Source organism: Pelodiscus sinensis, chromosome 6 (assembly GCF_049634645.1).
Source record: "Pelodiscus sinensis isolate JC-2024 chromosome 6, ASM4963464v1, whole genome shotgun sequence".
NCBI classification, from domain to species: domain Eukaryota; kingdom Metazoa; phylum Chordata; order Testudines; family Trionychidae; genus Pelodiscus; species Pelodiscus sinensis.
Genome location: NC_134716.1, coordinates 111,906,137 through 111,933,669, shown reverse-complemented (window position 1 = coordinate 111,933,669; position 27,533 = coordinate 111,906,137). Strand labels below are relative to the sequence as shown.

Below are 27,533 nucleotides of genomic sequence, written 5' to 3'. Positions count from 1 at the left end.
AGCTAACCCCATTGCAGCTCTGCCTTTTAAATATATTAAGAGCGGCATGTTCTTAATACATTTAAAAGGCAGAGATTCAGCGGGAGGGCCCAGCACAAGCTGGGACAGCTAATTCTTGCCACCCCGCAGAGATGGTGCTTGGAGGAACTGGCTTTTAAGAGGGCTCCTGTTGCCCCCCCCCCCGCCCACCACCACCACCACCACCACCACCACTTGCTGCCTCTAATAGAGGAGGCAAGAGGAGCAGGGAAGCGACTAGTTGCTTACATCCATAAATCAATCATCAAATGATCCATTCCCTGTTGCTGCTTCCCAGCTTCTGGCAGACAGAGGCTAGGGACACCATTCCTGCCCATCCTGGCTAAAGCTATTAATGGACCTATCTTCCATGAATTTATCTAGTTCTTTTTTTAACCTCGTTGTAGTCTTGGCCTTCACGACATCTTCTGACAAAGAGTTCCACAGTTTGACTTCCTTTTATTTGAGTTAAACCTTCTGTGTATTAATTTCATTGGGTGACCCCTAGTTCTGTTACTTAACAGAGAGAGATCTCAGGGCCCACAGGAAAGAAAATGCCATCAAGTGGGATTAGGGATGTAAGCAGTCAGCTACTCACCTATTCACATTCCCTCCCTCTCCCTCCCCCCACCCGCATTCCCTCTAGCATCATCTCTGCGGTGCCGCCTGCTCCCCACTTCACTACTGCCTGCTCCCCACTTCACTACTGCCTCTATCAGAGGTAGCAGATCAGGGAGAGAGGCAAGGGAGGCTGCCATGAAACAGCAGTCCCTGTCTGTGGTGACCCGACGTGGCCACAAACAGAGGCTGCTCAGGCAGCAGCCCCTGCCTGTGGGTACTCCATGGTCAGGGGCTCTGGCCGCCCGGCTTTTAGTACATTTAAACTACAAAGCTGCAGCAGGGGGTAACTCCTGGACCCAGCACGGGCCAGGACTGAGCACCTTCCCTTATCAACTAATTGTGTAGTAAACAGAGTCGTTATCGACTACATGATTAGCCAATGACCTGCCTCTTAACATCCCTAAGTGGGATTACCAAGATCAAACTTCCAGAGGTATGACACTGCAGTGAACATTTCAATTCTACTGTTCTGGATTTCTCCATCCAGAACTAACATTTTTGGCATTACTGATCAATCAAGATGAAAATTAATGCTCTTTTGTTGTTGTTAAACTCAAAATGTCAAACACAGGTAAATCTCCTCCTTGGCTCTAATAACGGGGAAAAGCATTGCACGGTGAGGCCAAACCCGAGGCAAATTAGCTTCTTGTTCTTTTCATTGATTGTAATGGGGACAATGCTACTTGCACATATGAGAAGACAAGCAATAAAATATATTTCTCTTGCAGGCAAATCTTATAACAGATAGGAAAACAATCTCAGTCTCTTGCTAAAGGCATACTCACTAATTGAAACAGAAATAAAATGAGGAATGGGAAAGAGATAAAGCTACAAAGTTATGTCTCAGTCCAATTAGTAGGTAGTGAGTTAAAAATATATATCAGTTAAAGACATTCTACAAGTTTCAGCACTAAAAATTAGAAGGAATAAACAACTTGTAAAATAGCAGGCACCTGGCCTTGAAACACAATCTAGAGTGTTTTCAATAAAGTAATATTTTACATCTGCATACAGTCCAGTGACAAATCAGAGCAAAATAAAATAGCAAAAGGAGCTTACAAATGTTTTTCTTGTTGCTATTAAGCATAGCTATCAGATTATAAAAGTGGGGCTTCCATCTCCTTTGTCAGTACAGACATTGTTCCAGATAGGTCACAAGATCATCAGCTGGGCCCATCACCCACTCAGGCCCGCTGAGGAAGGGGTCAGCAAAAGTGGCTCGAAGTCACTTTTGCTGCTGTCTGAGCATGGAGCTAACTTTCAGTGCAATTTCAAACAGCTTCACATTATTCAAAATTATGCCAAAGTGCAACAGCTTGACATTACCCATTCACAACAATGTTCTGGTCACACATCTTTTCCCGGAGGGCTGCAAGAGAAAATGATGGTGTAGTGCTAGAATAGTTCTAAACCATTCAAAGATTCCCACAATGCAAGGGGAATTCTAAAGGGCGGGAGCCACTGAGCCTCCAGCTAATTTATAGTGTTGAGACGGTCTGACCCACTACATTTGTAGGTGCTTTGTCCTGTTTGGCTTTAAAAGTCTCCAGACATAGGGTTTTCATGGCTTCCATTTCATGGCTTCCAGTACAATGGCAATCATCCTTGGGATTCACATTTCTTATATTACCCCATGTTAGCCTATCCCCCGCTCTCTTATGCCCTGTATAGTCAAGCTATAACTATTAATTTCTTTTGACTTTTCCTTACAAATCACTCCCTTTGCCCCTTGGTTACTTTTCTATCTCTGAATAACCTCCAGTTTAAATATTTCTGTCATTCAGGGGCCCAGAACTTCATGAAATAGTCTAGGTTCTCTCTCAGAGCCAAATAGAAAGGAACAATTGCCTTCCTGCTCTGTACTGCGAAGCCTCTGGGTATGCAGCTCAAAATTGCATTGACTTTGTTGTTATCATACTGCACTGCAATCTTATTTCTAACGCTGCTGTGTCTCCTTCCCTCTCATTCTAACAATATACAGAAAAGCCTGCCCCACTTTTATGTCATTTTTTGTGTTACTACTATTTTGTATTAAAGAATGGAACAAACCACAAAAACTGCACAGTTTCCTAATGGCTGGGTATATATAATCATCTTCACCCTTTAGAAATGAAATAATTCATAACCTTTCATCCCAAAGCTCTAGCAAATATCTATTAATAAAGCCTCAGAAGAGGCCTACAAGTAAGTACTTGCAAATACTTATACACTTGCAAGTTCCAAACTAGAAATTGAATTTTTTCAACTTCATGGATAATCAGTAACTATTATTGTTGCTAAACTACACTACAGTAGTATCCAGAGGCCTCAAATGTCATCAGGGCCTCATAGTATATGTCAATATACAAAGATAAAGGAAAGTCCCAGCTCTAAAGGGCTTCCGGCCTAAACCGTGAAAAAAATATGGCAGGTGGGTGTGCAACAAAACACAGTGAGGATCAGAGAAGACAAAGGTGATGGTAATAGGAATATAAGATTGCATAAACCGGAAATGGCCAAAACTATATTACTGATCCATGGTATAGAAAGACCATTCTTGTGAAATTATTGCTCGCCGGAACAAAAACTTCTTCATAGGCCTTTGATGACTCAGTCCCTAGAGTTTCAGATGTGACGAGGAGTCCTGTGGCACCTTATAGACTAACTGAAGTGTAGGAGCATAAGCTTTCGTGGGCAAAGACCCACTTCTTCAGATGTGTTTCTAGAGTTTCAGATGGAACTCTTAACTAAATGAAAATTTTGAAAATTGCAGGAGTTTTCCCTCCTACCTTTCTAATTATACACCTACTTAACACAAACTCTCTTACTGTGGCAGTGTCACATTTGCTTTGGGGAAGAGGGGGGAGGGAGTATGTCATGCCATTGTATTACAGGTATAAGATTAACCAACCTAATTTGTGTGAAAAGGTCATTCATGTAATGTCATTGAATATTCATAATAGGAGGTCTATTGTTCACTTCCTGTTATTAAGTAATACATTACTCCTTCATTGTTACAGAACTTAGATGACAGCGGCACTTTCATGGAGTCAATACTACATTCCAAATTATAATGGGGTTGAGGGAAAAGCTTTGCTGTAGCTAGCCACTGACCATCAGGAAAGAGGTTAGTGTCATGTACCAACCTAGAACTATAGAGCATGCAATAAAATCTCAGCTACATATTATCTTACTGCACCAATGGGCAGCCTAGGCTAGTGAGTGAGCTGCATGAGTGGCCCTCCATCTCACTGGGCTGCAAGATTGTTGTAACCAAGAGTCTCCCAGCATAGTGTAGTTTTGCTAACTGTGCTTAGGTACCTAAAATATGTGGGTATGCTGACAACCATATCAGTGCTTTGATTGGATGCAGAAGGAACACATGACCCTCAGTCACGTCGGTTCACGTGCCCTTGCTTTACATGAGTGTCACTTTAGTAATACCTGTAGGAAAAAAAAAAAAAAACTATGTGGACGGAAACCAGCAGAATCTGGCAACCCTGCATATGGGCAACAGTAAACAAAAAATCTCATGGGCCACGAAAGACCCTGATGGTCCTCATGTGGCCATCAGGCTGCCCATCACTGTCTTGCTGTGTTCACTTATCTTGTACTTTTATGGCTAATACAGATTAAAAGCATCATCATCATTCATTGACTGTAAATACAATGGCCCATATCATAGAATCCTAGAACTGAAAGGGACCTCAAGAGCTCATCAAGTCCAATCCCCTGCCCTCACGGCAGGACCCAGTACTGTCTGATCATCCTTGATAGATGTCGGTCCAACTTGCTCTTAAATATCTCCAGTGATGGAGATTCCACAATCTCCCTAGGCAATTTATTCCAGTGTTTAACCACTCTGGTGGTTGTTGGTCCCATTGTGTAATCTGGTCCTGTTACACATGAAAGATGCAAAATAGCATTTCCCTCCACCAGCAGAGGTTGAATTGAATCTGCCACCCTCTTGCTGTCCAGTTTCATTTTATCCCACAGAGAGTCTGAATCTACCTCAGAGAATAATTACATTTAGATATAGCCTAAATAAAGAGATTCAATGAAAAATCTAGAAACTTGCATTCTTCCCATTGCAAGGCATGTGAAGTGACAAAACACACTAGTGTGTTTTTGATTTCTAGCCTCAGCTATCTACCCGTCAGGCTTACAATAAAAGCCTTACAACTATGCAGAGAATTGCACTCTCCACAACTGTGTATTGCCCCTGTCACAAGTAGTGATTACCTAAGCAATATAGAGCAATCCCATTAACTATATTCATCCCAGGTGTTACTGCTCTAGAAAACCTGCGCCACAGCATGATACAATGCAGAAACGAACTGCTTTTATTTTCATGCTGAATAGCTGCATGAAAGCAAAAGGAAATACATTCTCTTGGTACAGCAAAAAGTGTGTGAGTCAGTAGTTCCAAAAATACATTTCATAAGCTGCAAAACAGATACGTATGTTGCCATGGCACTTCAGCAGCAAAATTAACAAATCTTAAACTTGTTTCATATAGGAACAAAAAAAAAAAAATCTAAGTGCTATCTGGCTCCCAGATAATCTCTATTTTTATTTGCTATGGGCCAAATCCTGGACCTATTAAACTCAGTGGGGAATTTTGCCACTGACTTCAGCTAAACTAGGATTTGCTTAATAGAGCCACATATTTTAAAGTATTTAGGTGCTTAAAGATATAGATAGAAACCTAGTGAAATTTTCAAAAGCACATACTCAGTGGGAGTTAGGTGCCTCTCTACTTTTGAAAATCTCAGGAGGCAGCTATTTGCATCTTTAGGTGCCTAAACAGCTTTAAAAATCTGCCCATTAAGGGCTTGATCCTATCCTATTAAAGTTAATGGGAGATTTTCCATTTATTGAATGGGAGCAGGATCGAGCCTTAAGTGAATTCTGAGATTAAATTAGCTCTTTTCACAAAGAGCAGAGCTCTTTTAAGTAGGTATTAGCATGAATGTACTAAACGCTGCTCTCATTCACACCTGTGCAAACCTTGGAGCAACACTGGAGCAACTCCAATGAATCCTTGAATACTTACAGTTTACACCCATGTGAATAAGAACAGAGTATGGACAATTGTAGAAGTATGATATACATATAATTCAGACACTGAAATGGGTTGGAGGCACAGCAAAAGGATTACACAGTGATGGGTGACCAACAAGAAATGCTACATGATTCAAACTAGAAAGGCAAAGAATGCTTACTATACGTAAGATAAGACCACTTTCTGCTTACATAGAAGAAGCTATGAAAATTAAACTCCTAAATTTCATAGCTCAGAGAGTTAGAAATGAAACTGGACAGCAAGGCGGTTAGGGGGCTTTTCATGGTAAATGTTAAATATAATGACTAATCAAACTTTTTTGTAATATTCAAGTATTATTTCAGTAATTCACTAATTTTTAAAGATGTTTAGGCACCCTATAACAACTTATACATCAAAAGTAGGTGAGAAAAATAAATTAGCAAAATAATTTAGCAATTTGCAGAGACTTAATCTCACTTTTATAACGTATTTCAACGTAACAAGCACCATTAACAGCTTTACTTTCAAAAATAGATATAACACTATCATAACATTTCATGTTTTCTGTATTTTTAAATAATGTCAGGAAAAGCTCCCAGAAAGAGTTTCCATCAATCAAAGTTAGGAAAACAATACACACAAAAACAAAACACACACAAAAACCCAACACAAAAAAACAGCAAAGTAACAAAAAGAAAAAGATCCTATCTTGCAGTATTGTCCCCCAAATCTTTAAGAGAAACATTTACCAAAGTTCAGTACTGACTCTAAACAGATTCCAAACAGCTGAGAGTCCCTGGTACATTTAAATATACCACACTTCAGTACAGTTGAGTTTACAAATGACAAATTACTTTTACTATGGCTTACAATCTATACTAATAGTTACCAAATGGAGATGGAGGGAAATGAAATCAAACGTTTCTAAAAATCGCTATTTTTAAAAAACAGTTTACCATTTGTTTTTATGTATTTAACTTTGGATTGGTATTCCTTTAAACATCTGCTATATATTTGAAAGAGTCTGTATGTCTGTCCATCTCTTCAATAACTCCTCCTAAACTGTAAGAGTTAGTACCACCAAATTGGGAATGCAGCTTCCTCTTATCATAACTTAAAGCAAGGTAAGGGTTTGGTTGTGCCAGGAAAATGGAATATGCCTAGAATTTAATTGTTTCTCATAAAATGGAAAAGGATGTATCTGCTAGCAGATAGTTAACACCCCACTGGAGAAGCAGAGGACAGGGTGGAAAAGGTGACAACTATTTACTATACATTTCAGAGAGTTTGTCTGTGTGTTCCTGTCTGACCCCAGCTAGGGGACATGCACCCATGCACTGCAGCTGCAGTGACTATAGAGAGGTACTTCTCACTTGGCCCCAAGCTGCTGTGGTGAGGAGGGGGCTGGGGTTGTCCTCTCTCCCTGGAGCAGCCTGCAGACTGAACCCTTCTTCCCCAGCTCCACCCCAGAATAGGGATATAAAATCCTGTTTAAAATGTTAACTAGTTAAACTACTGTATATGTTTAACCATTTAACCGGCCTGCCATGTCTCACCATAGGTGGCGGCTATTGGCACAACTAGACAGGTGCTAGTTAACCAGTTACCAGTTATCCTGGTTAACCAACTGCTTACTAGGTAACCAGTTAACAGGTTAATCCTTTACATCTGCACCCAAGAACAAAGATTAAATTGAAGAAAATTAAACATTATTTTACTTAAGGACCTGAGCAACGCAGAGTAAATTCTCTAGTTATTTATATTGGTTTTCACACATGAGTTAATTACGAGACAAAAATGTCACAAATCATTATCGTACTAAATATGCCTTTTTTTGCTAAATACAGGAAACTCTACAAGAAATGGCTTTCCAGTATTTCAATGCAGATTACTATGCTATGATCACATATATAATAATTCTCAATTGCATAATTTCAATCATGAAACTGTGCTTAACAAGCAATATAGAGAGAATGAGATTTCACATTGGAGGTGTCCTAACTTAATGGCATTTTCCTTCCTTCCTGTGGGCACCGAGGACTCACTCAGAATCTCCTATAAAGGGGTAGACACTTTGAATTGTCATTAAAATCTGCATCTCACAGAATTCTGCTGGTGCGACTGAGAGCTGGACAAAATTAGTTGAATTTTGGAAATTGTGTGTGTCTTCTTATTCTGGCTTCTTCCCCCAATTAGAGAGAGGGATGTGTTGGCCAGAAGCACGGAGAATTACAAGATTAGGGAGTATAGTTTGAGATGATACTGTATAGATTTTTTTTTTATAATTGTTGCTTGTTTTCTTTGTTGATGGCTTTGTGCTTCAATGGCAGTGTACATTTGATTTTGCATGGTTTTGACTTTTTATCCCTGCTCATCCTGGCTTAAAGGCATTGATGGACCTATCCTTTATGAATGTATCTTGTTCTTTTTTGAACCCTGTTATTTATTTTGGTCATTCTTTGATATGGTAAAAAACAAGAATCAGTTAATCATGAAGCGGTGAAGGTATTATCTCTCACCCAGGGGTGTTGACCAAAATAAATTCTACAGCAGGATTTTCTCTATATTCAAAATTCAGCTTCTACATAATAAAATCCTAAATAAAGTTATTTTTTGTCTCTTCAACATTTCTTCAGCTATCCCTTTTTTATCACCTCACTACTCTCAACTCTATGGCTTGAATTCTTTACCTCAGTGTAATACCTGCCTTCACTAGATTACATCCTTATATCAGTTAATTTGTGTCTTTATGTCTGTAAAACTCTTCACACAAATATGGCACTATGCAAATACATAGCTAATAAGCCATTACATCTCAGAAAATCGTGACTCCAATCAGCAATCTGAGAGATCAGGATTTGCTAGAAATGATGTACTGTCATGTGGCCAATACTTTCCTTCATAAAGAAGTCCTTGTTGAATGAAGTTTATATATATGTACGCAAAAACAAGATTAGAAACACAAAAGCACAAAACGAGCTTAATCCAGCTAGAGACATGAAGGGTAACAAGAAGATATTCTACCAATATATTAGAAGCACAAGGAAGACTAAGGACAGGATAGGCCCACTGCTCAGTGAAGAGGGAGAAACAACAACAGGAAACCTAGAAATGGTAGAGGTGCTTAATGACGTCTTTGTTTAGGTTTTCATCAAGAAGGTTGAAGGCAACAGGATGCCTAACATAGTGAGTGGTCATAGAAATGGGGTAGTTTTAGAAGTTAAATTAAAAAAAAGAGTAAGTTAAAAATTACTTAGAAAAGTTAGATGTCTGCAAGTCACCAGAGCCTGATGAAGTGCATCCTAGAATACTCAAGGAGCTCATAGAGGAGGTATCTTTTAAAAAATCATGGAAGTCGGAAGAGATTCCAGAAGACTGGAATAGGGCAAATGTAGTGCCCATTTATAAAAAGGGAAATAAGAACAACCCAGGAAACAACAGACCAGTCAGTTTAACTTCCGTGCCAGAGAAGATAATGGAGCAAGTAATTAAGGAATTCATCTGCAAACATCTGTAAGATAATAAGGTGATCGGTAACTGCCTGCATGGATTTGTAAAGAACAAATCATGTCAAACCAATGTGATAGCTTTCTTTGAGAAGATAAAAAGTCTTATGGATAATGAAGAAGCGGAGAACATGGTATACCTAGACATTACTAAAGCATTTGATACAGTCTCACACAACCTTCTTATCAATAAACTAGGCAAATACAGTCTAGATGGGACTACTGTAAGGTGGGTGCATAATTGGCTGGATAACCATTGTCAGAGCGTAGTTATTACTGGTTCAGAGTCATGCTGGAAGGGCATCGCCAGTGGGCTTCCACAAGGATCTGTTTTGGTTCATCATCAATTTAGATACTGGCACAGCGAATATGCTTCTTAAGTTTGCAGATGATACCAAGTTGGGAGGGGTTGCCAAGTGCTTTGGAGCATAGGACAATAATTCAAAATGATCTGGAGAAACTGCTGAAATGGTCTGAGATAAATAGGATGAAGTTTAATGAGGACATGTATAAAGTACTTAGGAAGGGACAATCAGTTTCACACGTTCCCTGTGGAAGCAACTGTCCAAGGAGGAGTACTGCAGAAAAGGATCTAGGGGTCATAGTGGACCACAAACTAAATGAGAGTCAACAATGTGGCACTGTTGCAAAAAAAGCAAACATGATTCTGGGATTCATTAACAGGCGTGTTGTGAGCAAAACATGAGAAGTCATTCTTCCACTCTACTCTGTGCTGATCAGGCCTCAATAGGAGTATTGTGTCCAGTTCTGGGCACCACATTTCAAGAAAGATGTGGAGAAACTGGAGAAGGTCCGGAGAAGACCAACAAAAATTATTTAAGGTCTAAAAAAACATGACCTATTAAGGAAGACTGAAAGAATTGGGTTGGTTTAGTTTAGTAAAGAGAAGACTGAGAGTGGACATAATAGCAGTTTTTAAGTATCTAAACGGGTAATACAAGGAGAAGGGAAAAATGTATTTTCCTTGGCCTCTGATGAGAGGACAAGAAGCAAAGGGCTTAAATTGGACATTAGGAAAAACTTCCTGTCAGGATGGTTTAACACTGGAATAAATTGCCTATGAGGTTTATGGAACTCCATCTCTGGAGATATTCAAGAGCAGGTCAGATAGGCATTTGTCAGGGATGATCTAGAGAGTGTTTGGTCCTCCTGTGAGGGCAGGGGACTGGACTCGATGGTCCCTTTCAGGTCTAGTGTTCTATGATTCTGTGTTACTATCCTAACACTACATCTGGCATTTCTAGTGACCAAAAAATTCCTCATTAGCTTCCAGTAAATAAATTATTTTCTACAGAGACACTCTAGTAACTAAACTGAAAATAGTGTGAAAAAAAAATGTACCGGACCATTTATACTGTTTTTATATGTAGCTCAATGGGTACAATGCTGCTGAATACAAGGCAGCAGTTCAATTGAAGTGTTCCACTGTCATCACAAACAGCTGCAAAACCCCTGAGACTGAAATACAGCCTTCCCATTCAAGCTCATTTCATCCATTGTTACTTATAATATGATCTAAAGGAACATTTGCAGGATTTCATAGAAAGTTTAAATGTTGTTTGATGAGAGCCATTAGATATTTAAATCTCAGATGAATGACATACAGTAGCAAGAGAAGCAATCACCGCACACCTAAAGTAGAGCATAAAACTTCACAGCTATTATCTCCATTTGTTCATGGCTAATATTTGTAATGGAGCACACAACACCATAATAGCAATACAAATCCCAGCAGAATAAAACCCCGGAAGATATCAGTCCTGGTTTCAGGTATTCCTCTTTCAATGAAGATCTACTTCTGACAAGTTGAGCACAAGATGAATAGGAAAATGCCAAACAAAGAGAGATTTCTCATTCTTTTCACAGCCATTCCATTAAAACCCTGTGGAAGATTTCTAGACAATAAAAAAGGCATTTTACATAACAGAATTCAGAGAATACCTACTGAAAGATTTGGGTGCCTACCCAATTATTGGTGGTGATTTTGTTCTCTCTAACACAAGAATTTCTTCACATGTAATGCTAAATGGACTGTTCTTTGTTCCTGATGCTACTGTTTTTGGGGAAAGTTACTCCACTACTTCCAAGAACATTATTCTTCTAAAACATGACCTGGAATTGGAAGAGCTGTGTTTTAATTAAAGTTAAAGTTTAATTAGTTAAAGTTTAATAAAAATTTCAAATGAAAAAACTTTAACTTTACTTTTTAATGGCAAACATTTACACATTTCTGCTCAAAGCAAAGCCAAACCAGTTTTAGATGCCTCCCGCTTCCCCCCCCCCCCAAAAAAACCCCAGCATTTGGTAAATGAACAAAAATAATTTTACCAATAACTGAAATTGTTTCATTGTCATAAAAAGAGAAAAAAAATAGTTATTTAAGTTTTCAATTTTAATTAACACCACAAAATTTTTGAGGAATAAAAATGAACAACAAACTGAAAACATTTTCATCAGCATTTTTTGTGGGAACAAAATATATTTCCTTATCCGTCCTTTTTGTAATCCTACCTTTGCCACAGACTTCAGATGTTCACTAGCAGGCACTCAAACACTATGGTGATGAAGTCAGCATAGAAACCTCTGTCGTAGATGCAGAATGATGAAGCCTTCATCAAAACATTTAAGCATCACTTTCTGCGTTTTCCTATCTAAAAATTTGATATGCTACTATATTTATTTCACTGGTGTATTTTAAAGTTCAGTTCATTCATTATTGTAAAACTAGAGGGTTAAATTTGAAACTAAGTACTATATAAGAGGGTTTTTGGTTTGTAAACTACCATAATATAAACAGAAATGAGTTTGAGGGTTCATCTTTGAAGCAGCATGCCTTCTGTGTAAGGTGATCAGACCATGAGGTAAGAGTTGCTTTCTAGAAGTAGAGTATATATTTCTCCTTTTCGCATTGTACCGTTTTCTCTTTAGGAAATGAATTTGGCTAAGATCAATTACTTGTTCCCTTGAACATTCTTCATAGTGAATCACAAATCCTTGGCTATACACTTTAATCAACAATACACAACAAATATTTCACTTGCAGCCTTACACCTAATTTATTGGGCCTAGATTTCAGAAAACAAGTATCTACAGTTGAATAGACTAGTCCATGTTTAGGTGCCTGAAAACAACACGATTTGCAAAATGCTCAGCACCCATCTAATTTTAGTTATTTTAATGGGATAGATACTCAGAACTTTTTAAAATCAGATTACCTATTTAGGACCCTAAATATGAATTTAGGATCCCTAATTTTTTAAGTTCATGGCTGTAATTTGGCTGATGACTGCCTTGCTGATAACATTAGCTAGGAAACTAGCTACATATACAGTATTAGTGTTCCCATAGAGTTTTATCTCAGTTTTAATCTACAATATTCCTAATATCCATGAGCAGAGACAGAAAATTATACTACTACGTGTGGCAGTTTTATGGAAAAAGTGCATAAAACTCATTTCACAAAAAGCAATATGATATCAAGATGAATACCTCCCATTTGGTACAGGCCTGTTTTTCTTCAGCATCTTTTTATTTTACAGATATACAATAATGGCAAATACTTTCCATAATTAAGCAGTCCTGTCAAAAGTATTAATAAACATTTTGAAGGAAAACAAATGCAGAATACTATGAACACAATATTTTGCAATGCGTAAACCATTGCAAAGGAAAGAACTTAATTTTTATCAGGGAATAAAGTATTCACAGACTTTTGAACTGTTTTACAAACCTCTATAGGATTTCTTTAACAAAAGAATTTTTCTTAAAAATGAAAAAGATCATTTCAAACATCTTAATGGATGCAACTTCGTGTCTTGGCAAAGCAAGACAGCTGCCTTTATAACATCCTTACTATAACAGAAGGTTTCTTTTACTCTAAGTACATGCAAGGTGACACTCTATATTAGTCAACAGACACCAAAGTCTGTCCATTGATACACAGAATTAGAAGACTGACTCCCCCCCCCCCCGCCTGTTAGGCAATGGAAAAACACTTTCAGTTGATGTCTCAATTACTTATGGTTTTCTCTCTGAGGGTATGTCTAGACTACAGAGTTTTGTCGACAAAAGTGGACTTTTGTCGACAAAACTATACCTGCGTCTACACTACCACTGAGTTCTGTCGACATAACGTTGACAGAACTCAGCAGTTTTGTCGACGCTGGTAAACCTCATTTTACGAGGCATAACGCCTTCTGTCGACAGAAGGTGTTATTGCATGTAGGGTTGTGTCTAGACTACAGGGTTTTGTCGACAAAGCACCTTGCTTTGTCGACAGAACTGAATGTAGTCTAGACGCTCTTTGTCAACAGAAGCTTTGTCGACAGATACTGTCGCCAAAACTTCTGTTGACAAAACCGTGTAGTCTAGACGTACCCTGAGAAACATACTCACTCTACTATTTTGCTTAAATAATGCATGAAAAAGCAATTTGAAAAGTCTTAGTCCTACAAAGCATTTCCTGTCCTCCTATGCTTGGTCTTCTACTAAAGTCAACTGATTAACTGAATCTATATGTGTGGTATCCTTTCATAAAGTGCATGATGGAGTTTTAATGTTGTAATATTAAACCAGCCTTAGCATACAACATACGATACAATTAGTAAAATGTGACATTGTTCTGTTTAAAACCTTTTTGTCTTAAAAGGACAGGGGTTTTTTGTTTTTGTTTGAGTTGTGTTTGTTTTTGGGTTTTTTTGCTATTTTTCGTAAAAAGAAATGTAAGCTAGCTGCATGTACCAACACATGATACATATTCAGAAATGTCCAAGCAAAGGCACCTTTCTGTAGTTCATCTCTGTGTTTTAGTTCATAGAGCAAAAGATAGACAAATAATTCAGTGGAGATTTTTATTATAGGCCAAATCCCCAGAACCACACTTTACACAGGTTGGCACTTCATTCCTTTTTCGATTTCACAAAAGACTAATTCAGGGAATGGAATGAAGGAAACTGATTTCCATAACATGGAAGGCACAGGTGCTGAGATTTCAGTTCTTCTGTGGTGCTGACGCAGGATGTAGTTTGCCTTGGGGATCAATCATATAATTTCAAATAATATATATCCTAGCAAACAAGGTTTTTAACAACAATTATAATCAAGAAAATGTCTGAAGAGTCAAGAGTTCTATGGTACAGTGATAAAGTTTCCAATTTTCTAAAACCTATATATAAAGGGTCACTGTCAGCTTAAAATCCAATAGTTGTTCAGACCTGGAAATTTAAGTTTGGTAAAATGTTTGTGCAAAAACACTTCTATTTTTGTGATTTTTAAAAAAAATTATGTAAACAATTTTGGGGGACTTTAATCATTCCATGGCAGGTTTGTGAACATTTTTGTAGTGTATAGGAACCAGAAATTGAAAATGACTGAAATCAAAACTGAAATTGACCTGTCTTTTTTCATGTCCACGTTGAGTGAATTGCAAAAAAATAAAAATAAATAAATAGAGTTTTTAAAATCCTTTAATAGTATTTGTTCCTAGTAAATGATAAAGGAGTTTTTTTCTTCTATATTACATTTATTTCAATCTTCTCTCATTAAATATCACCACGAGAAAGAAAAATTGTAAGATGGGGATGATGTCCTTTTGTTTCTCCAATTATAATTTATCCATCCAAAAATCAATGTTCAAAATTTCTCTCTTTTTGGGGGGGGAGGGCACCTATAGGCCCATGTATAGGCTCTCTGCTCATAGAACTCTCAACTGGTGTAACTGGCATATCTGCACTGACTTTAATGGGGCTAAGCCAATTTATACCAGTTAAAGATCTAACCCATACTAAAGTCAATAAGACTACCACCTGTGAGGAGTTGCAGTATCAGCACCAGTGTCTTGCAATGTTTTAGACTCTATGACCTCCAGAGGTCTCTTCCAACCCTGTGATTCTTTGGTCTTAATAAGAAGGGGTTATTGAGACCCAGGACACTAGAACAAATCCCTCCTTCCTTTTAATTTTTTTAACAAATAAATATGCTGCCAATTTAAATTTACAAAAATTTGCACTTTCACCACAACATAGCTTGACTTTCCCACCATTTTTATATAAACCAATTTTTTTTTTAAATCCATGACTCTCACTGGGCAAAAAGCACATTAAAATAAGAGCATCCTGCAGTAGGCAAATGTGGCAGCTTTCCTAACATTACTAAGAATGCATTTAGCCTGTGCCATTTCCTAACATGATCCCAACCACCTTCACCAATGTTCAGGTATCTAAGGTGAAATCCTGGCACTACAGAAGTCAATGGCTAAACTCCCACTGATTTCATTGGTGGCCAGGATTTCACCCTTAGGGTTTCCAAGTGCAATAGCATAGAACTAGCAAGGAGCATTTGCTCTACTCCACAAATAGCCTATGTCTTGCTCTGGCATAATCAGATCCATAAAGACGCCTCAACCCTTCTTTTCTTGAACATCTATGTAGCACAGGGCACCATGGAACTCAAAATAGTTGCCAACCTGGAGCAAGTTCTGCTTTGTTTCATCTGTGCAAACCTATGAGCTTAATTATGTATCACATTGCTTAATGAAAGTGGAATTTGATCCTCTGTCTGTATATAGAAAAGGGGCAAGTGGAAAACAAAAATCATGGTGCTTTTAGTGCCTTTTCAGTAAGTTATATCAAATGATGTCTTTTACTAACTGCATTAGAGAGCAATTATGACTTAATGGCTGTCTAAATCCATTATCAGTGTACATTTAACCTTTCATATTTAAAGATAATATTTAATTTGAGCAAATTAATGCACTGCCTGTGAGACCAAATATATCTATTTAGTCTTTCTGGTTTTCCATCAGTGGTCATTTTTTTAGATCACAACTTGTGTGACAGGAAAACTAGTAAAGATGGTCTTTTTCGTATTTGTACTTCAAACAAAGGTTAATAAAACAGAAGCTACAATAATATAAGTAAATAGCACATACCAGATTAACTACTGTACTACATACGTCACACTGCTGTTAACATTATTTTAAATCTACACCAGATTCACTTCTGATCATGTACAGAGGAGATTTTTATACCATTCTCTACCTTTACCTTGTAGTTTTTCAAAACTACTTACTGATACATAGAAGATCACCCATATTTCTGAAATGATTCCCATCTTTTAATTTTGTTGTCAATATAGGTATTGACTTTTCTGGAACAACATTTTCAACAGAATGCACTATAAGTATTTCACATTCTCATTACACAGTGACAATGAAGTTTAAGTCTGAAGACTGTTTTGGTTTCACAGTTACATTTTAAGAGATTATATCAAGAGAGGAAGCTATCATTGCATTTAAGTTTGCAATCCATCCATGCATTTTCCAGATTTAAAAACAAGAAAATAAGACACTATAAAGGAAATAATTTCATTCATACCTCAGTTACCGTAAAACAACCTTGATTAATCAAATTAAAATTCATACAACTTAATGTTAATTACTCTAATATTTTCCAGTGGCCAAAGGGCAAGATTTTCAAGAACTGGTGCCTTAAGCTTGTCTCCTAAGTCCTTATTTGGGCACTTAAATAAATTGACTTATTTTTGAAACTACTGAATTCTCCTGGTAACAGGATAATGAAATCCAGATAATTTATTCAGAGGTCTAAATATAGACTGAGAAACCAACTTTAAGCAACCTTTTTGGGAAATGATTATTAGTACAAATAAAAATGTGCAGTCTCTGCCTTGAAGATCTTCCAATCTAATTTCATACATGACTCCGAAGAGAGACTGAGGGCAGGAAAACTATGGGTACAGGAATAAATTATGAGATTAACCAATTAAAAAAATAAGCTTCTGCTAAACTTAATTATCTAAATATCAGGCTTCCATGGTGTCATCTACATATTCTCTTTACTCTTAAATAAAAATGTGACACCATAAAGCTTCATTAGAAAAAAAGGCAGAGTGATCTCATTTTCCTGTTGCAAGCACATTAATATTCCAAGTGACTGCAAGTGTATTATCATATCACAATCTGGCAGAATTACTGAGCTAGTTTGACAACTTATTCAAATACTGAACAGTTAAAGGAGTTCCTTTGTGATAAAGCACTGTAACTATAGCTTGACTTTGCACATTATGCTCACCTTTGATTCCATGGCACTAGTTGTCATGTTCCATGAAAAAAGCAAACAGTAAGACAGTAATTTGGTACTGATGGGTGTATCAATACCATCAGGTATGCCCTCCCTGTACCTATTGATAGAGGGAATTTGGGCTCTTCTCCAAAGTTCCTCATTAAGGGAGGAATCTGGTTGACTTGATGATCCAGAGCAGAAGTCTTTACATTGGAGATGAATCATTAGCACCTGGGACAATACAAAATGTCTGTCTACATGATCCTCAAGCCAGTGTAAGGGTACCCAATGTGGAACTGGTGGTTTCTTTGAGGAGACTTTGTGCCTGGAGGTCACCAAAGGTGCTCCCCGGGGTATCAGCTAGGATTGTCTGCCACGAAGCATCTCAGTCCACTAGCTGAAAGCCTTTTTCATCATTATGAGGCCCTCAGGACTGGCTGAAATAAGATACTGAGCAAGGGTAACAAGACGAGAGATCATCTTAGGGAAAACCCATAATGAAGACCAGGTTCTATGTCCACAGGCTCTATCAGGGATTGAGGATGTTACTATTTTGAATGCTTTGGAGCCTCTGAAGCTACCTCTATGTCTCTGCTCACTAAAGCCACAGACAAAGAAATTGCCAGAGCACTCAAGGATTGAAGCCAAGTCTCAGTGAATACTGAAGAAGCACTTTCAATCTTTCCACCTCAGCTTCCGAAATCTGCTCTTGAAGCTGGAGCAAAATGTTACACTTCAAAATGGATGCAGGACTCTCCAAGAAAGCAGAAGCAGTTGTAATACACACTGCTCAGGGAGAAAAACTCTCAAGCAGGTGTGTCAGGGTGTGAAGTGGGGAGTCTGGCATATAACCGACAGAAAAAATGCCACAGGCAAGGTGAGGATGAAATAGCAGAGGACACGGATGAACATTTCTGATCCTACATACGTAGGCACACCTAGGGTGGAACACCCATAGAGACAGTACTTCAAAGAAGTTCCAGTTACATATTTGCACGCGCGCGCGCGCTCTCTCTCTCTCTCACACACACACACACACACACAGAGCTTTAAGAGAGGAATGACTTGCTTTTTCCATGTGGGAGTGATGTCAGTCCCAAGCTTATTTAGGTCCAAGTAAACTGGTTAATATCAACCTTCTTGAAGAAAGGATGAATGGATGGAGAAGGAAAAAAAAAACACACTGGGAAGAGGGGAATTTTCTATTTTGGAATATTTCTTGAAAGGGATGAGATTAAGCAAAATAAGGTAGAAAGGTTTCTGTCTATTAAAGTAAATCCTGCCTTAATATTAATGTGTTCAATTAAAATGTTGAGTAATAGATGTAACAATCTGTGTAAAACTTTCTCTGCACTTCAAATACATTTTCTAGGGGGAAAAAAAGGAACATTTCAGTGCCAATACACAGGATTATTCAGTCAGTAAGAGTATACTGAAATTAAATCCTGGTACTTAAGATTCTGCTCACCCTTATACCAGTTAACTTCAATAGAAGTTTCTAGGGTAAAATCCACACAACAAAACAATTTCCATGAGAAATCTTTCAGGAGAGGGGCAAAGAGGGAGAAAAGTTCTGTTAGAAATTGCAAAGGAAAAGCTGTTATTTCCTTCCTCTTCCCTTATGGAAGAGACACAGGGTCTTTCAATATCCTTTTATATTTCAGGGATCTGCTGGGAACACAGCCATGAAAATCCTAGAACTAGACACTGATTCGTGAACATATCTGCAGGACTTTGGTGCTCTTTGGTAGCAGTTCTAATGTTGCTATGTTCCCAGGGCTTCCCCCATTAATGACAGCTCTGGAATCTTGCCTGTAAAATAAAATTCTCCATTGGATGAGGGGCTCCACTGGAAAGCTTCAAGCTGTCCCGTGGAATCTCTGCATGTTACTGGAGGATGACATGCATCCTCTTGGCTTCATCCATGCCCACACAACTAAGAAGTTCTAAGATCTAAGATAAAGGAAATCAGATCCCTGAGGAGGTTGCCCTCCTCTGACTTGGACAGATCTGCAGATTGAGGAATCTTATCTGTCTTAACCTGTGGGGCATGCCAGGCTGTATTTTCCCTTCAAAATAGAATATTTCATTTCATTACACCAATTCATACCCCCATTTTAATAATGGCCATGACAATACCTTGGACCCATATAGCATCGTTCATCGGATCTCAAAGTATTAATAAGTAATGGATGAAATCATCAAATGAGGAAGCAGTGCAAAAAAATCAAGGCCCTGTTATTATGCAGCCCAGTTAGAGGCAACCTGAAACCCGTGGGTCACATGCGGCCATCAGGGATCTGTGTGGGGCCTGCAAGACATTTTGTTCACCAGGGTTGTAAGAATGTGCTAGTTTATGTCCATTTAGGTTTTTTCCTATTACGAAAGTGATACACATGTAAAGCAAGGGCACATGAAGTGACGTGCATGCTGATTGCACACAACGTTGACTGCAACAGCCGTGCACTCCCTCTGCATCCAATCAAAGTGATGCTACGCTTCAACTGGCACAGCCTGCAAATTCTAGATAAGACATGTGCAGTTAGCAAGTCTATCCCATCCCAAGAGACCGTCTTGGTTATGACAATCTTGAGACCTTCTGGAGATGGAGAGCCACTCATGAGGTCCACTTGCTAGCCTACGTTGACCATCACTGAACTAAAGAAATACGAGTGAGCTGGATATAAGCTATGGATGGACAACCACTTGCATAAGGAAGTATACAGCCAGAAAACAGCATTCCCAGTCTTCAAACAAATCCAAATGCTCACTAGATCACAAATTGTATTTGGCTTATGTTTTACCTTACATGTTCAACAAAGTAGTAAAATGTGTGATCCCTGGCATCATTCCCTATACAAGTCAAAGTGATCCACAGTCAAAGTGATCCACAGCAAGGACCAGCATTCAAGCACCATTGGTGCTACTCCAGTAGAACAGCATCTCTAATATGACAACTTATGACAAGTGATGATGTATGTGTTTAGATTATATGTATGTGCCACCTTTGCCTGATGAGAATATTGAAATTCTATTGACTAGGAGGACATAAGGGAAAGAAGAAGCTACTACTGACTTCACAGACTGCAGTAGCTAACAGCTCATTTTACTGGCAGAATCTAGTTCTGACATAGGAGGACCTTTTGGTTTACGACTCGTGTAATCTTAGAGACCAACTTTTTCTTCATGTTTTACCTCAGTAGCTGAGAACATTTTGGATACTTGGACTGAGTCTCTATTTCTGCACACATTCATGGATTTTAAGGCCAGAAGGGACCAATGTAATCATCTAATCTGATACCCTGCATAGGACAGGCCAAAGAACTGCATACAAGTGTTGGGGGAGTATTAGCAGAGGGCCCTTGACCTCCAAGTCAGTTCTCCCATCATCTAAATGAGCCTAGTATTGACTGCCAAGATATGATGCAAATTCTGTTTTTCTAGACATTTTCTGAGTTACTGTAACTCTGTTATAGTTCTAGCCTTCACAGCCTCCTCTGGCAAGGAGTTCCACAGATTGACAACACGCTGTGTGAAGAAAAACTTTCTTTTATTACTTTTAAACCTGCTACCCATTAACTTCATTTGGTGTCCTCTAGTTCTTCTATTACAGGAACTAATAAATAACTTTTCTTTATTTGCCCTCTCCACACCACTCATGATTTTATATACCCCCTCAGTCTCCTCTTTTCTAAACTGAAAAGTCCCATTTGCTTTAACCTCTCTTCATATGGGACCCGTTCCAAACCCCTAATAATTTTAGTTGCCCTTTTCTGAACCCTTTCCAAGGCTAAAATATCTTTATTGAGGTGAGGAGACCACATCTGTACACAGTATTCAAGATGTGGGCGTACCATAGTTTTATACAGGGGCAGTAAAATATACTGGGTCTTATTTTCTATCCCTTCCTTAATAATTCCTAGCATCCTATTTGCCTTTTTGACCGCCGCTGCACACTGTGTGTTCTCAGTCCAAGAAAGGACCTTTCCTCTTATCCCATGGCAATGTAATTTACACAAGAGCCTTTGGTGAGGGACCTTGTCAAAGGCTTTCTGAAAATCTAAGTATACTATATCTACTGGATCCCGCTTGTCTGCATGTTTGTTAACCCCTTCAAAGAACTCTAATAGATTAGTAAAACATGATTTCCCTTTACAGGAACCATGTTGACTTTTGTCCAACAAATTATGTTCTTCTACATACCTCACGATTTTATTCTTTTCTATTGTTTCGACTAATTTGCCCGGTACTGAAGTTAGACTTACCGATCTGTAATTGCCAGGATCACCTCTAGAGTCCTTTTTAAATACAGGGCAACTGGGTTCTTTTGTTTACTAGGGAAGTTATTTCATTTAGATTTGCTAACATTTGTGGGAATGACTGTTTTATTGTAAATACATTTAGAGGTTGAAAAACAGGTGCAGTGTATAGATGGCAAATGGCCTATATTTAGCAACTTTGGTGCACAACAACATAAGAAATGATATGGTAGTCTCTCAATAGAGGGAGAGAGCTTGTTATAGGTTAGCTTCCTCCTGCAGTTTCAGAGCACTGATGTTAACTTTTATAGACATGGACTTAGCACCAAATTTAATGCTGGTGCAAGCAGTTTCTGGGTTACTGGCTACCATGCAGTTGTGCCCATTTCTTGTCTGACACTAGTAAAATCTGACACTAGTAAATCTGATCCCTGATATTAAATCATCAGTAGCTTCAGAGAAAAAAGAAAAACAAACCAAGTATTTTGGTGGGAATGGAAGAGAAAGGGATCAGTGATAAAGACCCAACTGGATCCTGTACTCTGTGCAAAAACTGAAAAGATAGAATAATACGACTGGATACAAACTCTGTGGTAAATACCAGAACCAGTATGAGAAAGACAGAAACAAATAATATATATCTAAGTAATCTTTATTATTCTCAGAAATACAGCAACCTAGTCCAATCCCAACAATTAGAAGCTAAAAAAAAAAAGCTGTAGTTAAGTTGTCATCTTAAAAGTCCAAAGACTGAAAAAAAATGTTGGTTAGGCTTCTATTTGTGACCATCAGAATTGTTATCGTAATTTGGCCTTAGTGACCTATAATCTCCTTTAGCATATGGCTTTTAAAATTGTTATTATTCAGCTTGATCTATGACTATAATGGAGCAGAACAGAACTGAGAGTATAATTAAAATAAGTTCCTGTAAAAGTGGAATATGTAGTACGTTGCTAATGTGTAAATGACTAAATAACTTAATTAGGTGAAATGAAGTGCACTTATAACTACGGATGCTTAAGCCGAATCATGATAATGTTGTGTATATGAATATATATTTTTTAAATATGTTTATTAACCAAACAGTAGGGCAAAGAAATACAAAGCACACACCAACTATAAAAGTAACAGGCGATGTCTTTGAAAGGTTTTCATTACAAATTATCATGAAAAGTCAATATTTTTAATCATTTTAAAATACTGAAACATGTTTTCACCGTGCTCTTTTACTCCGTGAAAATTTGTTCCGACACCCGCAAGGTCTTACTCAAGCAAGATCTACACCAGTATGCAAGATAAAAATTAATCTTCTGATAACCCTAAAGAAAAAATAAACAGGACTCTGTTTTCTCCATGACCACAGGTGCATACCATACATTTTCCCCCACTGTACCAAGCATTTCTATTTTCATGAGCTTGCAAGTTATGGAAATTTACATATCTGTAGACAAATGGGGTAGACAAAGGGCCCAATCCTGCTCCTGTTGAAATCAGTGCCAGAACCTCCAGTAAGAGCAAAAGCAGACCCCCCAACAGAGAGGGGAATCTGCATGAAGTGCACTTGATGATTCAAAACATAGAACGGTCTTGACAGTGTCCCATTTGAGAGCCTCAAACTCGATATGAGGAGCTGTAAAAAAATCACTTACAGCACTTGTATTCCTCAATTCATCCATATTCATTCTTCCTCTCTCTACCACTGCACCCTAGGTGAATGTAACATAACCATGTGCATGATGAGGAGATGAATAAGACAAATTATTGAATGTGTACTTGAAGAGGCTTCAGCCAAATCAGAGATCCTGAAATATGCACTTCTAATTTTATGATGAAATATAAAAGGAAAGAGTCCTCAAAGTGGCAGCTTCACAAATGTCTGAAAGAGCTGCATCTCTGTCACAGGAAGCAATGATCCTGCTTGCTATCCTCACCAAAACAAAGATGTTTTGGACTTTATCCCATAGTTCTTCCTCACATAGGAGCAGATCCTTAGCGAATCTAAATTAGATGCATTGATTTCCATGGTGTGATGCATGCCACTTTACACCAACTGAAGCAGCCCACTGCAAATCCACCATCACTTTCTTTAATATTGTTAATGCTTCAAAGAAAGCCCATGACTAATAACTCTTTGTATGTGGACATTTCCCCACATATTTTTTTAAAAGTTTTTTAAGCTTCCTCAACCCTCTAAACCTGCTGCCTCCAAATAGGAACTGAAGCTTTATTACTGAAATATCACATTCTTGCAGTATTTCTAGCTAAGCTATAAGCAAGAAATATCAACATCCCACCATGAAACCTGTTCCCACTAGATTTTTCAATCCTGTTTTGCAGATCCAAGATAAAGGGGTAAGCACTGAAGCTTTTGAGTGCTTATCCTCACAAAATCTTTTCACATTTGCTCATCAGTATTCTCCAGCAGCAAATAAGTTCTGTCATGAAACCCTGATTAAATTAATAAGAATTAACCTTTCCAGTACCGATGCTGAAGACAGCTCTCAGATGTATCAAAGAATGTCAACTTGCTAAGTGGCATTTATCCATATCTGAGCAAACTCATGTCAATACAAAATGTTGACTTTAAGAAATAACTGCATGTTATTAGCCACTGGGCTGGGTAAACAAAAATGGCACTAAGCACAGAGATGCATAATCATGCCCATAAAGACTCTCCACCAATATGATGGACATGGAACTTACAATGGGATAAATTAACAGTTTAAAGAAACTCTCTTTGAAACATCAACAAGAAACGTAGTCTCTTGAAGCATGGATGAAGAGCCTCCGGCATGCCAGCCATATGCAGGTCAACAGGGTTTGCCACTGGTGAGCCACAACATACTTTGTTATGTGAGCATCCTCAGGCACAGCCACTGGGAGCGGCGAATGGCCATGCCTGCAGATGCTCAGCTAAATGAAGCTCTGGCGGCCCACCAGCAGCTAACCCTGATGAACCATGTCTGGCCCACACCCCTGTCTTTCAGTGCGTAGTTTCCCAACTATAGGAAACTCGCATACTCTGAAGAGATACCATCTTCAAGTTTCCTCCTAATGAAGATTAACAAATTCTATAACTTGTCAGAAACCTCCTTTTCATTTTGAAAAGTGGCAGCTTAAAAAGACATGCTTTCCTATCTTCCTGAGAGAACAGATACTAGGACAGATACAGAGCTATAAACTAACAGGGCAGTAGGGATGTAAACGATTAACTGGTTAACCGGTAAGCATCACCCTTACTGGGCAATACTTACCGGATAAGCAGTTAACCAGCAGCTCATCCAGTCCCACCGTAACATGACACAGGCAGGGGGCGCTCCATCCAGGACAAGGAGTGCTCGAGCCAAGCTGGGCTGGAGTGGCCCACCCACTCACATAATCCCAGTTAACCAGTTAAACATGACATTTAAACAGTTAACTTTTTAACAGGATTTTACATCCCTACTGGGCACTTTCGGATTCTCTTGTTAACACCACCACTTTGCTATGCACAGGCATGAAAACCTTGGTTTGGTATGATAATGATGTTATCCAGGAGTACTGAATATATGTGCTGTTAATGATGGGGAGGGGCTGGCTTCACCTCTGACAGAAAGGAGCTGGAAATAGCTCACTCCATAGTTTCGCACAATCTGGTTTCCTATATAAGAAGTACGTCTAGACTGCAAGCTTCTTTCAAAAGAAGCTTTTTCAGAAGAGATCTTTAAAAAAAAAAAAAAAAAAAAAAAAAAACTTATTTTGAAAGAGTGTGTCCACACTGCAAAAGCACATCGAAAAAGTGATGCGCTTTTTCAAAAGATAGCGTCCAGACTGCCTGGATGCCATCTCGCAAGTAAGCAATGATTGCTATGGACAGAATGGCCACCAGGGCACCTGGTGTTTTTCCTCTTTACTCTTCTTTTGAAAAAACTCCCTCTTCCCTTCCACACACGCCTTTTTCCAAAAGAGCTCTTTCAGAAAAGGTGTTCTTCCTCATACAGTGAGGTTTATCAATGTCGGAAAAAACCCTCTTTTAAAAGAACACGACTGTAGTGTGGACACAGGTGAAGATATTTTAGAAAAATGGACATTTTTCTGAAAAAAACCCTGTGGTCTAGACGCATCCATAGTTTCTCCAACATGGTAACTATATTTTTGGCTATCTTCAATGAGCATCTCCATCCACGACTAGAGGGTATGCATTGAATAAATAGCACAGCTCATTTTTGCAGTACCTTTCTGTGTATCTTTATTCTTTGTGCACATTTTCACTACAAAGGGAACATATGGTCCATTACAACTGCTTCAAAATGTTTTTGAGCCATTTGCAAAGTTTTTAGCCTCTGGCACCATGGGGTTTACAAATATCTCTCTCTACAAGGGTTCCCTGGGAGGAGGTGACATTCAAAACTTACAGTATCTTTGGGATACAAGTCATTTAGATGTTGTGGGGCCTCAGTAACTCCTATTCACCTTCAGCTATTTCTTTTGATGGATTCATGTCTATGGAAAAAGGCATTAAAGCTTCATCCTTTCCAATAAACAATTAAGAATTTTTGTGGTGGGATGCATTGGGTTGCTAAGCTAAATCGAGTCACATTCTAGAAAGTAACGAGGTAACATTTGGGGGGGTTTAGCACCTGTTTAAGAAATCACAAAATGGTTTGCTAATTCTTCCAGCTTCATAGAAGTTTCAGCTAAGTCTTTCCCTGATATTAGAGTATGTAGTTTTATAAAGAATATTTATTCTGAATAATGTACCTATTGATAGCTGATGGATGAAATAGATTATTAAACTCTTTGGGAGTCAAAACCAAGCCATCCTCTAATCTTATGTCACCCCAAACCCAGTGACAGTCTTCCATGAATATAAATAAATAAATAAATAAATAAATAAATAAATAAATAAATAAATGTGAAAAACACTAGAACAAGAGAATGGATTTTCTGTTCATCTAATGGAGATCCTTGATCCAACAGTCATGAAGAGTGGAGAAATGTCACTGTATTCTGGGAGAAAGAAGGAGAGACTACAAACCCTGATAACATTTAAAGAGACTTTATCAACTATAAAAAGCCACCATAGTGTAAAAGGAAAAAAAAATCAGCAAGAACAAGTTCTTCCTCACTGTTACTTTCAGTGTGCTTACTGGTGCATTTCACACTACTTTGTATATTAGCCGTTTTCACTGTTTCCCCCACATACTTAATTTCCTGTTTGTCTGGACTTCTGAGACAGACAGATAGTGATTTAAAAACAAAAAATAGGAAAATGTGGTTGTAAAACCACAAAAATTTGTAGGGGAATTCCAGAGTACAATACCTGCAACACATTTTTTTTTATTGATTAGACTTGAAGTTGATTATGTCTCTTGCAGGAAATGGGTCTCATCCTGTTCACACTGAAATCAGTGAGTTTATCATTTACTTCAGGGGAGCAGGTCTGGGTGAATATATTGAATTGGCCTGCCTCTTTTCTCCTTGTATCTCTGTACACTTTCAATCTAAATAACTGCATTAAGGAAAACCACAAAAAAGGAATATAAAATCTCTATGAGAGAGAGAGAGAGAGCAAAGTGTGCCTGCATTTTGAAAATTTCCATTTTGAAAATGCATACTAGCCCTGCCCTGTGTCAAATTAGCTTCCTACATGTAAAGGTACAATACATCACACATTCCTATGAAGATAGGTAGGAAAATCTTGTTGATACAGTCTCTGAGTATCTTGAATGGAACAGAAATATTTAATATTAATCCAAAGAGTGAAAAATGTCAGCCTGTTATACATTTTTTTTAAAAATTATGGCAACAGTCCTTTTTTTCAACTAAACTAGTTTCTTGCTTAAAACAAAACTATACAGTCACTAATTTTCACCACTAACTTTTAAGCAGAAAACCAAAAAGGCACTTGTCGACTTGTACAGAAGAATGTACATTAAAAGCTACTAGAGTGGCTAAAACTGTGCTGAACTGTGTTTATTTTTGTGTAATTGGTAATTTTGCTATGTTAACTCCCTAATTAGAT

General features: G+C 38.2%; 1 protein-coding gene and 1 long non-coding RNA gene across 25 annotated transcripts in view; one reads left to right on the top strand and one right to left on the bottom strand.

Moving 5' to 3' along the window:
* The window catches only part of TCF4 (transcription factor 4), a 334,112-nt gene that overhangs the window by 288,265 nt on the left and 18,314 nt on the right, over positions 1-27,533 (bottom strand). The gene's annotated exons all lie outside the window — the stretch shown is intronic.
* Positions 1-27,533, top strand: part of LOC142829984 (uncharacterized) — a 43,828-nt gene that overhangs the window by 1,622 nt on the left and 14,673 nt on the right. The window contains exon 2 of the long non-coding RNA XR_012904978.1: positions 3,639-3,745. This is a non-coding gene — a long non-coding RNA (uncharacterized LOC142829984). The remainder of the gene's footprint in view (positions 1-3,638; positions 3,746-27,533) is intronic.